This window comes from Mauremys reevesii, unplaced genomic scaffold, assembly GCF_016161935.1.
Source record: "Mauremys reevesii isolate NIE-2019 unplaced genomic scaffold, ASM1616193v1 Contig64, whole genome shotgun sequence".
In the NCBI taxonomy this organism is placed as follows: domain Eukaryota; kingdom Metazoa; phylum Chordata; order Testudines; family Geoemydidae; genus Mauremys; species Mauremys reevesii.
The window spans coordinates 231,319-244,962 of record NW_024100878.1 but is presented as its reverse complement, the minus strand read 5'-3'; the positions used below and the strand labels follow the sequence as shown (position 1 = coordinate 244,962).

Here is a 13,644-nt window from a genome sequence, read left to right as displayed (position 1 = left end):
TATTTGACCATGCTGAAAGCAGTTACATCTCTTCTCTCTTAAATGGAGTGATGGGAGACTGAATAGAATTTTCTAAATTTGTTTACAGTGAATAGTTTAGTAATTTGCAATATTAAGAAAAATAATTCTATTTGTGGGGCATTGGATTGTGTATCTAAATGGCAAATACTTTTCAAAGCACATTTAACTACTACTAATAATGAATAATAAAAACCCTTTGATGTGCTGCTCTGGAATACATCATATTGGTCACATTGAGCTGTCCAAATTGTTGAGTGTAGCTACTAGGAGCTGTCCAGCACAGATCAGTACTAATTATTCATGCACAAATTTATAAATGTTTGCGCCATTTTAGGAGGGTTAATATTTTTATATATTTAAGGCTTTTTGTGTGTGTTAATGCAGAAAAGGTGTCTATGTACACAGTCTGTAGATATTTTTCTCATTTGTAGCAGTTTTTATACGTGAAATTCTAGCAATGGATCCATGTTTTAAGGCAGGTGTAGTAAAACTTTTTCCTAATGTGGCTCAGACTAACATAATGTATCCTGGATAATCACCATACATGATAACATGGACCATCTCATTCTCAATTTGGAAAGGTGTTATCTTATGGCAATTACAGTAGGTGCTCGCACATAAAAGTGACTGTAGCAAAATATTTACTATAATTTAGATATCTTTTCATGCAATTTAGTATCGGTAGACAAAGATAGTCAAATCCAGACAACCAGCCTGTATTCTGTGAACTACTAGTGATCCATTCATCCTTACTGGTCTCCATCCTTATCCCTGAATCTATCAAGCTGAATCTACAACAGGGGTCGGCAACCTTTCAGAAGTGGTGTGCTGAGTCTTCATTTATTCACTCTAATTTAAGGTTTCATGGACCAGTAATACATTTTAACATTTTTAGAAGGTCTCTTTCTATAAGTCTATAATATATAACTAAACTATTGTTGTATGTAAAGTAAATAAGGTTTTTAAAATGTTTAAGAAGCTTCATTTCCAAACCAGTGGCCAGGACCCAGGCAGTGTGAGTGCCACTGAAAATCAGCTCGCGTGCAGCCTTTGGCACGCATGCCATAGGTTGCCTACCCCTGATTTACAACCTTCAGTTCACATATTACACCATCTGTAATATGACATGTACACATGTATATTAATTACATTTAGGGGCATTTAATCTAAAGTTGCCCAAAGGTTTCTAGTGCCATTCCAGAATGTGCAGAATGGCTAGCCTTAAAACTCTGAAAACCAGGATATACAAAGTTAAGATACAGCCCATCCTTCCAGCACAACCTTAACTCAGCTCTCTTGAGCAATGCCCCCAACATACCAGTAACACATTAGCACTCTACCTTCACAGATGCACAGATCTCATGAGTACTGTAGGACAAAGTCTAACATTACATCGTCTTGTCTGACCTCCTGCCTAATGCCAGCCTGAGAATTTCATCCAGTTACTCCTGGATTGACTCTGGTAACTTCGGATTGACTAAAGCAACTTCCCATAAGACATCCATTTTTGATGTGAAGACAAGAGATGAAGAACCTCTTCTCTTGTTAGTTTTGTTAACCTTTGCCACCACTATTACTGAACCATTTGTAGTGGCTATTGCCAGCTCCAAGCAGGGCAGAATTCAGGTTGCATTGCAGGGGTGGCATGTACCTTAACTTTGCGTTTATTGTTTTTTAGACGTTAAAGTTTAGCTGCTGTCTGCATTCTGGATGGGCAAGAGTGGTAAACCGTAGTTCTGTATTAATGAAGCTTTTGGGTACTTAACTTCCTTGGTATTATTAAAAGTAATCTCTCAGCATCTCCAGGTACCACATCCCCGCTCTCCCTTCCACTGCCTCTGATTCCTGGGCAAGGATTACCCCAGCCACAGCATGAATTGGCTGTATATTTATGCCTTCGCTGTGCCTGCATCATCTCCTGTCTCTGCCTGTCCAGCACAGCCTATCTCTTCCTTCTCTCCAGAGTGAGGTGGGTGTAGGCATGAGATCTGCAAATTGAGGAGCTGGGCAGGCAATACTGGGATTAGCATGGAGTTAGTGGGCTTTTTTGAAAGTGGAGACAGATGGGAGACATGGATATGGGATTTTTTAGAATACATGTTTGGGAAGGCTTCTTCTAGCTACTGCACAGGTCTGACCCTGTTCCCTCCACTGCTTCAGTGCCCCGTATTGCTTCCAACTGCTTAGACTCTACCTCCTCCAATGTTTTTTTTGTCTGCGTCTGCCTGTTGCTCTGGCCAAACCTTCTGCTTTGAGACGATGTTCCACCCCTACCTTGCCACTTCATAACATGGATGAGTTTGGAGGAAATGGGAAGGTGGTTGAGCTGTGACAATTCTGTTGCTTAAAATAGGGCCAGGAAGGAAATTGGAGCTATAGTGTCCCTGCCTCAGTTCTGGGCCTAGTATAGGGGGTGGGAACTCTACACGTCCATTTGCCGCATAGGGTCTCATTGGTGTAAAGTGGCCTGCTCATCTCCGTATGTTCTCAGCTGGATGAGACCATTGTATAGAAATGAATACAGTGTGAAACAATAGCTCCAATAGGTACGAACTGCTCCATCCATCTCCCTGGGCATTTTCATCACCTCATCTCTGCCATTTAGTATTCTTGCGCATCCTTAGGGGCAAGAGCGGGGCCTATACTTTCCCAGAGGGGTAGAGCCATCCAAGACTCTGGCTTACATGGTAGGGGGGAGATAAAGAGGGATTTGGGACCCTTAAAGTGACAGGTACCCCATATTCCAGCTCAAATTGTGAGAGACAGGAGAGAGGCCTCCTAGATCCTGGCTCCCTGCTCTCCCTGGTTCTGGGGGGTCAATTCTGCCCTTTCCCTTCTTCTTTTGTGTGATGCTCCGCCATATTATAGCCCTGAGATATGGGGCTGTGAAAAGTAAGTATCTTCCACTACCCCACTTAATAATTACCTACACTCAGCCAGGACAAGGGGGCGGGGGGACATGGGGCTGACAGGCTCCCATCTTTATTCCCATTAATTTCTCTCCACCTCATAATTCCCACTCCTCTGCTCCCGAGTTGCCTCCCATCCCTAGACCCTCCTAGCACTACTCCATCACTTGTTTCCATGTTTCCCCTCACCACTTTGACTCCCATATTTCCTGCTCTGCACCAGAAAAGTTTTAAGAATCTAAAAATGTTATGAGCATCTATTCCATATTAGGGAAGCTGTGTATAAGAAACTCCTTGACCTGATAACTGAGCGACTTGCTTGCCTTTGATCACACTCAGTTCCATTGTTCTGGAAACATGGTACATTATCCTTACTGTGTACTAGTCTTCCCTCTGTTAATCAATGCAACTTTTCTTGACAGTACTTTTAAAGTAAAATCTGAGTTTACATATGGTGTTTTGAGCACTTAAAAATATCGCTCTTAAACCAGGTATTTTGGTCTCTGGGCAAAACTTCCAAAAGGAGCCTCTGCAAAATGCCGTCAGAAAGCAAGGAATGTGTACAAGGCATATTATCTGGAAACTATCAAGGGTAGGGCTTGAACCTACCCTGCAGTGTAGAACTCAAGCTCAATGACCACACTGTGACAACAGCCTGCCTGGGAACCTTGCTTCAACAGAGCCACTCTTGAGTCAGCATGTGGATTATAGAACATCTAGAATAGGTTTTTGTTGTTAAACAGTTAGCAACACACATCCTATTTTAAGTTTAAAGATCAAGACAGAAAATACAAAATGAAAACCCAGATTATGTGGCTGGATTCCTAAATAAGGAGCAAAGGGGAAAGAGGTGGACTGTTGCAACTGAAAAGCTTCTGTAGGTTGTGGTAGGCCACAAACAGAGTAAAATCCTGCCATAAATTTAAACTGTAATATGTGGGGGAAAGGCAGCTATTATGGTGCTGCATGCTGTCTTTTGCCTGTTTGAGAGAGGGTTTGTAATTCTGGCAGACTGGTAAATAGCAATTCATAGAAGAAGATGGAAGCAGTGAAGGACAAGAGGTTATTACTGAGGTGGTGACATAGGAACCTACCCAGAACTGAAATACTAAACCTGATGAACTAGAGCACTCTATAATTCAAGGAGGACTTAACGTGAAATTCTATGGCTAGAGTGGTTTAACAACCACAGGAAAAGTGGAGGTTACCTTGCATTGTGAGATGGATGGAATCTCAATTTAATATGAGCAGTTACAGTAAGTTACATAGAGAGCCATGATCTGAGGATACCGGTATAATTCAGGGAAACTGGGGTATCTAAAGCCAGAATTTTCAGGGCTGCAAGGTGGGGAGGAGCATTTCTCTGTCTTGGAGACAAACTAAAGATTTGTCATTTACATTTTCAGATTGTTAGGTGCTGTGATAACCTACACACTACAAAACCGGGTAGGTATTGTTAAATGGCCTTGGTTTCCTTCTCCTGACCAATCAGCATTCTTCATCCCACTGAAATGCGATAATATTTTTTTCTTTAAAAAGAAAAACAAAAAAACTTAGTGTTCTGGTCTCTTGGGACCCTCAAGTTGGGAGGGTAAAGTTCTGCATAAATTCTTCTTGCACAACTGTGATAAAAAAAATCTTCAAAATACACACAATAAGAGGCATTGTAGAAAAGTTCATTTTAAGAATTTTTTTTAAATAACTGCACTATTGTCTACAAATGATGGAAGAATGGAAAACATGCTCCTGGCGTGTTTGTGCCTTCCCATATACAAAGAAGGGGACAGAATTCTGCATTAAGATTTAACTGGAAATATGGAAACAGAATTTGGGTCTTAATGGATATAAGATCTTTTGGACTACAATTTACTATAAGCACATGAAGATCATTGGTTTTATTTAAGAATGCAGTTTAAAATAGATCTGCATCTTAATCAACCTCTATTCACAATAGGCTTATTTTCAGGGTCATGGATGGAAGCAGATGGGTTAGCACTGGGGCTAATTCTGCAGCATCTGGCAGAGGATTAAAGAAAGGAAAAATTATTGGGAAAGGTGGGACACATACTAACTTATTACAAATAGTCAGATGACTGCTTAACATAAAATATAGTCAAATTAGGCCACGAGTGGCACAATTTATCTGCCAACAGATCTCTGAAGCAATAAAAAACAAAAAATCAATGTGATGTCTTGCAATGTTCCTCCCAATGCCATAAAGGATGATGATCCAACCATACTTAGTCTTATTTCTGTCCTCCCCACACCACACTCGCAGCTTTTCCTATCAGGAGAGAAATCTTTATTTTAGTTGAGGGTAATATCAAAGTCAACAGTTTGAATCTGTCTTTAAAAAAAATCAAATTGCTTCCGCTGCTAGAGAGTGCAGGGGGATAACTTGTTGGGTTGCAGTCTCCCTTCCTGAACACTTGTGGGAAAACCTTGCTTTGGTGAGTTTGTAAATTTCTTTTTGTGTCTTGTAGTGTCAGCTAAACATACATGATGTTGTCTTTAGTTCCTTGGTATGCTAAGAGCAATAGTAAAATGTAAAGCTGCTATGAAGACTGGAAGTCTCCCATTGGTCTCAGAGAAAATCTCTAGCTCACTTAAAAATGTGGATGAATATCTGAGATTACACTCTCTCACTCAATAAAAGGCCTGCATGGGGCAATAGTATAGAATTCATTTTACAAGTTTCTTGATGCTGCAGTTAGTATTGTAACTGCCTGGTCTTTCCTACTTCGTTAACGAGATGATCGGTACATTCCAGACTTACTCCAAAGATTATATTTTTTGCTAAACTTTTTTTAGTAATACAAAATGGAATGTTATGCAGCGCTTCAGATTTTATTTTTCTAGATGAACAATAAACTTGGCTATTTCCCTTTTTCGTCTGAAGAGAATTTAGACCTTGAGATTAAGAGAAATTCCAGTTTCTCAAACAAGGACTTGTACATATGTTTTTTCATAGTTTACTAGAATTGAGGAGGACAGTTTAAAACAAAACCCCGAAGCTATCAATATAAATAATACAGAACTTGTTTGTGTTTAGGTTATTTTAAAACCTTATTTGGAGGGATTTTTGTCATTGATAGAATAGATTTCTTTGCTCAGTTTTTGACTTTTTTTAGTTTACAAATTCCACTAATTACCATACTAGACGTTTTTCATGACAGCCGCCCAGGAAAATGTGCATAAATTGACCTACCTAACCAACGCCTGAGTATTCTCCCATTTTGCATTATAATCCACTGCAGGTTATATTCATTATGCTGACTAGACAATCTGTGTCTTATCTCTAACAATATGTGGAATTTAGATGGGATTTTTATCAAGTTTTTCACACTAGATTAGAACTGGATTTCTTATGTTTTGGTTCCCCCCTTACTCTTATGATGTCCAAGTATCCGATTCTGTCCATCCTTCTTTCCCATCAAGTTCCAGCTATTTTTAGTCCCAGCTACTGTAAAACTTTACCCTTTTCTGTACATATCCTCCTGGCAATTGAGATTATCTAGACTCCTCAGGTTTATTCTGTCAGCAGGTCATTTGTAGTGGAGGATCTCTGACTCCTGAAACTCTCTTCACTTGGTATTTTACTGGAGCCTGAATTGGTTGTCCTTCAAGGTATTGTGTAAAGTCCATGTTTACCTAGGCCTTTGCCTGAATATGTGGCTTGGCTGTGCAATTATGATTTATTTGCTTCTGAATACTTCTTATAGTTTCAGAACTTTTTCCTGTTCAGTGAGAGAATTTCATAGACTCTTAAAGTGCAGGGGAGAGACCTCTTAGGTTGTCATTGTTGTTAGCACAATGATGCTTCTAGGTGCAACCACAACGTAAATGACTAAGTGCTGTACAAACAGAAAATGACAGATCCTGCCCCAAACAGCTTACGGTCTAAAACGGATTCTCAAACTTCATTGCACCATGACCCCCACTTCTGACAACAAAAATTACTACATGACCCCAGGAGGGGGACCAAATCTGAGCCCTGCCGCCCTGGGAGGGGGTGGGGGTGGTGATGGGGGGGGGGAACAAAGCCAAAACCTAAGCCCTGCCCCCTGGGGGGTGGGGGTGAAAGGGGGGCAAAACCCATGGGCTTCAGCCCCACACAGGGGGCCTGTAACCTGAGCCCTGCCATCCAGATCTGAAGCCCTCTGGCTTCAGCTTTGGCCGCAGGTGGCAGGGCTCAGGCTTCAGCCCTGGACCCCAGCAAGTCTAATGCCAGCCCTGGTGACCCCATTGAAAAGGGGTCACGATCCACTTTGAGATCCCAACCCACCATTTGAGAACTGCTGGTCTAATATGATCCACAACTGGCGAATGAGAAAGAAATGGCTTGGATGAAGGAGACAGGGTTACAAATAAGAATTGTCTACATCTTAGCCACTCAAAAGTAATTACAACTTGCCATCTACCTTGCCATTATCAGGTTGTAGTTTACTGTATGCACCATTAAAGAGGCAAGTTTTGATGGACTTTAAGGCAGGCAAGATGGTCTGATGGTAGCTTTATGGATTTTAGTTTTGAACAAGTTTTGTATGAGTGCTCTTGTGTGGCTGCAAAATTACTCTAATCTATGGCAGTAGCAGGAAAATGGTTTTGAGACAGGAGTGCATAGTTAAGTACCTTATTAAAATGCTGAGGCTCGTGCTCAAGTTCTTGTCTCAGACATGCTTATTCTTCACCTATGCATCCCCTCAAATCCCACCCTCATAGCTCCTCTTTGTACCCTGCCCACTTTCAAGAAAGGAAATGAGTGTGCAGGGGACTTGTAACTCTACTCATTGAGGAGACTATGCCTAACTCCCATATTCCTTGCAGACCAAATAGAGCACCTACATGCATGGGCATGCGGGATCCTGTGTGACACCTGTGCTAGATTCTTTGAGGTGCTGAATACCCTCTCCTCACTCACTGAAAATGAAAGAACTCTGCACCTCTGAGCAGTGCGCAACCCTTTGCAGGGTTGAACCCTTAGCCTCTTGGAATGCCATACTTTCTATCTATAAAATAAGTTATTGTTATTTATCTATTAAAAAGTGAATTTTAACAATTACATACAATGTGAACTTGGAAGGGGTTAGGCAAATATGTTTCACGAAAACAAGTCACAAGAAAGATGTGATATAATTGTGTTTTTATATAGAAGATCTACATGATCATTACACTGATCACATTTTAACATACCATATATGAACCCAGCCAGCCAAATTACTCCAAGAGCAGCAGCAATAAGGATAAAAGAAAAAACTGGACCCTTGATCTTACATTCCAAATTAGTGGTGCATACTCAGGGCCGGTGCAAGGATTTTTCGTGCCCTAGGCAAAACTTCCACCTTGCGCCCTCCCCGTCCCGAGCCCCCGCCCTGAGGTGCCCCCGCAGCAGCTCCCACCCTCCGCCCTGAGGCGCCCCCCCTGCCCCAGCTCACCCCTGCTCTGCCTCCACCCCGAGCACACCGTCACTGCTTCACTTCTCCTGCCTCCCAGGCTTGCGGCGCCAATCAGCTTAGGCACCGCAAGCCTGGGAGGCAGGAGAAGTGAAGCAGCCACGGTGTGCTCGCGGCAGGGAGTTCCCCTGCATGCCGCCCCCGCCTTACTTGCTGCAGGCGGCCCTCCCCGTGTTCCCCTGCCCCAGCTCCCTCTGCCTAAATGCTGGTGGCGACCGGGACGGCTGAAGATCCGGCCCCCGCGGTCACTGCCGAAGAAAATGCCGCCCCCCAAATCCTAGTGCCCTAGGCAACCGCCTAAGTCACCTAAATGGTTGCACCGGCCCTGTGCATACTCAATCTTTATTTTAATAGGATTCTCCTTAAGGCAGTCTATTCCTATGTATGGCCCAATTCTGCAATGTTCTGAGCTCCTCTTGATACTAAACACCCTCAGCTCTCACTGAAGTCAATGGAAGCAGAGTGCTCAGCATATAATGCAGGCCCATAGGACACTGAGATTTGTTGGGTCTTATTCTCCACTCTTACACCAGTTTTGTATTGGTATAACTGTAGTTAACACCTTAAAAATATGTTGACATAAAACTGATATAGTAAAGTGTATATTTGAGCCTATAAGGTTTTTAAGTCGTGTTCAAAAACATTATTAAAAAAAAAATTCCGAGAGTGAAGCTTGAAGTAAGCATGTGTGTTTTTAATGTTTGTGTATTTAATAGCACCTTCCGCATCTTGTTTTCCATAATGAGAATTTGGCCATGATACTCCTACCACTTTCTCTGTTCTGCAAAGCTCAGTTCCTATGGTTACCCAGCCCTTTGTGGTGTGACAAAGGTTGGCATTCTGATTCTCATGAGCCAAATTCTGCCCTTTGACTCTCCCCTTTTCACACCCCTTGCTAAGCTTGGCCTGTTGCTAGGCTTGAAGGCCTGACAGCAAGGGGGTTCCCATGGTAACAGGAATGAATCTAAAAGGAAGGAAAGAGTGAATAGAGGCACAAAGGCCTGGTTAATTTGAATTTGAACAAGGAAGGAAGGCTTCTTGTAGTTCATCTTTGTGTATTGAAAGAACCTGAAATTTATCTTTTTTAAAAGTTGCTTTTCAATTTGTAAACTTGTTTATATTCCCTGTTATTTGATTTATAGAACAAAAGTTGTCATGTGTGAGGCGTAGAGCAACAAAAAAAACTTTCTCTTTCTTTAAATTCAAGGACAGAATTCTGATCGAGTATGTTTTCTTTTTTCCCCATAGAACCAAAACAAGATTTGATTTGTATCGTCTTTCTACACCATTATATGTATATATGACTTTTGATTCGATATTAGTTTAAATATGTTTGTTTGAGATGCTTTCAATGTAAATTTTTGTGCAGCCTTTTTTCTGCTTTTGTTGTTTTTATGAAGTAGTAAATATCAATAGTTCAGAATCTGTAGAAACTTACAAGTAAGTTCCCATGTAGTTGGATCCCTCCTGGTGCAGAATCATTTCCTGCTGTATGTCTGTTTTTTGTCTAATCTAGACATGTGTAACTCTGTAATATAAGGCTTTGGCTACACTTGCATTTCAAAGCGCTGCCGCGGCAGCGCTTTGAAGCGCTAAGTGTAGTCAAAGCGCCAGCGCTGGGAGAAAACTCTCCCAGCGCTGTCCGTACTCCACCTCCCTGTGGGGAATAACGGACAGCGCTGGGAGCACGGCTCCCAGCGCTGGGGCTTTGACTACACTGGCGCTTTGTAGCGCCGCAATTTGCAGCGCTGCAGAGGGTGTGTTTTCACACCCTGCTGCAGCGCTGCAAATTTGTAAGTGTAGCCAAGCCCTAAGTATCAGAGGGGTAGCCGTGTTAGTCTGGTTCTGTAGAAGCACCAAAGAATCTGTGGCACTATAGATTAACAGACGTTGTGCAGCATGAGCGTTCGTGGGTGAATACCCACTTCTTCATGCTGCAAAACGTCTGTTAGTCTATAAGGTGCCACAGGATTCTTTGCTGCTTCTGTAATATAATTGCATGGAAAAAAGGCAGCAACTGGATTTTGGTCTCAAGCTTCTGGAGGTTTATTGTGAACACTTAGGAAAAATATATTTTTAAAAATTATGAAATATCAATTGTCTTTGAAACTTCTTAGCTGCATATGTTATGGAGATGTAGGTTAACAATTCAATAGTTAAAGTTTGTGTTGAGGTTTGTAGTTAAAGCAGGACTAAAATCTAGTATGTTCTGGGCATGTTTTTAACCATATTGCAGAACTAGTTGGTGATACTTTTTTTTTAATCTAAAGAAAACAAGCATTATTTAATCTAAAAGTGTGTAAACCAGAATAGCCTTTAGCCTTAAGACTTTTCTCTTTGAATAGCAGCCACTTTTTTCAGTTTATATATTTGTTTAGTACACTGAAGACTTTCTCTACCTTAACATTTTTGCTGTATCTTTACTTGCTGAGGCAAAGAGGCCCATTATAGGGAATGGCTTCTCTAATTGTTCAGTAATTAAATACTTTAAACAGAATTAAAAATTTTATTAAAGCTAATGTTACTAAACTTGATCTTAGCTCTGAGGAATGTGTATCATGGTGGACTCCCTTTCTTTTAGAAGTAGAAAGTAACCATTTCAATCAAATGGGCTCCGTTTTCAGCTAGGACATTTAGGCTTACTTGCAGGGAGTAACAGTCTGCAAAACTCCTTCTGACTAGAGACTAAGGATTAAAATTTTCAAAACTGCCATCTCTTAGGCATTCCTGAAAATTTCATCCGGTGTCCTTGTGCTTGCCTGTACAGCACTTGTTGCACAATAGGCATTACTTGCATAATAGCAAGATTTGAAATGTTGATCCACAGATTCAGATTGCCAGATCAGTTGTCTTTATTTTGGATTCCATGCTTATGGAAGCAACCAGTCATATTGTATTCTACTATTGTAAGTAGGTTCTGTGCCAGCTACACTACTCAGCATAACTTCTGTTATTGCATGCTCTGCACATATGGACGTACAATGTTTTGTTGGAACATAAGCCCTTTGGGACAGGACTCGCCATCTCAGGAGTTCTGTTCAGGAACAGCATATTGCCAACACTCAATAAAATAGTGACAATGACTTGTACTCCTTATTTTTGCTATTGATATAATTCTCCTTTGTCTTTCACATGAAGCTGGAAGCTTTAATTTGAGCAACAATAGTAAAACAGTTTTTGTCCTTTTGAGGCTTTTATGTCCAAAAGCTACGAGGAAAACCTTTATATTTAATTACTGTTAAAATAGCAGGGGCATTTAAAATAATGTGGTGATAATGGCCAGTCAGTCTTATTTAGCCTACTGCAGGATAGTATACTGTGTATGGAGCCCCTTAGTGGACATTGGAGGATGCAGTTCATTATATAATTTCCCAACCTTTCAAGGTAAATGTACTAGTTTACTTGAGTACCAGTATGTGCCCACTTCCTCCCTTGTGTGTGTTTTTTCTCTTTTTCACTAACAGAAGTTGGTCAAATAAAAGATATTACCTCATGTAACGGTGCTGCCTTTGGTGGGACACAACTGAGAGTACCAATTCAGGACAAATTGCTTAGAGCAGGACAGCCACAGCCCAAGGCTGGGGTCCTTTGCACACCAAACCAGTCAAACAGAGAGGACTTTGGTTCACCCCAATGGCTAACCATAAGTCATACAAGCAATTGCCTTAGACACTCCAGTTTTCCATGATCACCACCAGTGCCACTCATTATGGGGACGAATGGTTATGAAAACCAATACCCCAGTAAAAGAAAAAAGGTTCTCCCAATACCAAAAGACCAATCCCCAGACCCAGGTCAATATACCAGTCAGATCTTACCCACAAATCACGCTGTTGCCAGTCCTTTAGAATCTAAAATATAAAGGTTTATTCATAAAAGACAGAAATATAGATGAGAGCTAAAATTGGTTAAATGGAATCAATTCCATACAGTAATGGCCAAGTTCTTGGTTCAGGCTTGTAGCAGTGATGGAATAAACCGAAGGATTGAAGACAGGATGAAGAAGATGCAGCAGCCTTTTATAGTCTCTTGCCATATGGCCTCTGCTTTCTTTGTTCCAGAGACAAGCTATCCAGCACAAGGCATGGAAAAACCTTAGAGTTCTGTCCATAGGCATGTCCCTGCGTGCCTTGCTGAGTCACAAGGTGTATCTGCCTTCTCTCAATGGGTCAGTTATATAGCTGATGGTCCTTAATAGGCCATTAAGCAGGCTAGACAGTGCTGATGCCAAATTGTCTGGGGTGTCACCCAGAAGCATAGCACAAGTTTGAAATAGAGACAGTATAGAACCAATACTTATAACTTTAAATACAAAAGTCATACATGCATACAGATAGCATAATCATAACCAGCAAATCATAACCTTGTTTTATACACCTCACATGACAACCTTTGTACAATATTTGCTACAAATATATAACAGTGGTTGCAACAACAATCTGTACGGTCACAGTTTGTCAATAACATCATACCTTACCCACTCTGTGTCTCTAATATCCTGAGACCGATGTGGCTACAACTACCATGCATACAAAAATGAGCTAGGCTACTTACAGAAATAAATATAGTCCTTGTTCCAAAGTCCTTACAATCTAAATTAACTATGACCATCTGTGTCATATTAAGTAATATTACTGAGCTACTCAATAAGGCTTGTACACATCTTGTTTCATGAAGCATGCATGGGCTGCTTGCAAAACTAGGATTAGGGGATGCTTTGGTTCCATTGTGAATTAGATCATAGCAGACAGCAATGGTGCACTGGACTCAGGCCAAGGATTATTTTGAAGGACCAGTTCATCTCTTGTTAATTAATAGACTCCCATTTTTCTTTAGTGGCAATGGAATTATTCCCTAAACTAGGGTCGGAGAGCCCAGTGCAGGCATTTGTAAAAGCCTGACGTACCAGTGGTACTCAATGGTTCCAGTACTCAAGTTTGCTCTTTAAAGGGTCTCTAGTGGAAAAGTGGTGTTGGAAGCTGAGTAGAATTTAGTGGATTTAAAGATTCTCAATTGCAAAGGATGAATATGGTTATAGCCTAAAGATTCAGTGAATGACAGCTTGCTTTTAAAATATTTGCTTAAAATGGAAAATTAATTGCTACCAGTAGCATTCCAGTTGCAGAAAACAAAGTTGCTAACTCTTGTGATATTTGTTGTTTTAAAGCCCCAGCCCCTGCAGTCAGATTGATTAGGTTGGTTAATTTTAATGTTGTCAACTGGACAGTATAAAGGCCACCAAAAGCATTGTGCCTCCATGA

The 13,644-nt window shown here is 41.1% G+C and overlaps 1 protein-coding gene across 1 annotated transcript in view; it reads left to right on the top strand.

Moving 5' to 3' along the window:
• The window catches only part of LOC120394546 (frizzled-3-like), a 93,722-nt gene that overhangs the window by 19,220 nt on the left and 60,858 nt on the right, over positions 1 to 13,644 (top strand). The window lies entirely within an intron of this gene.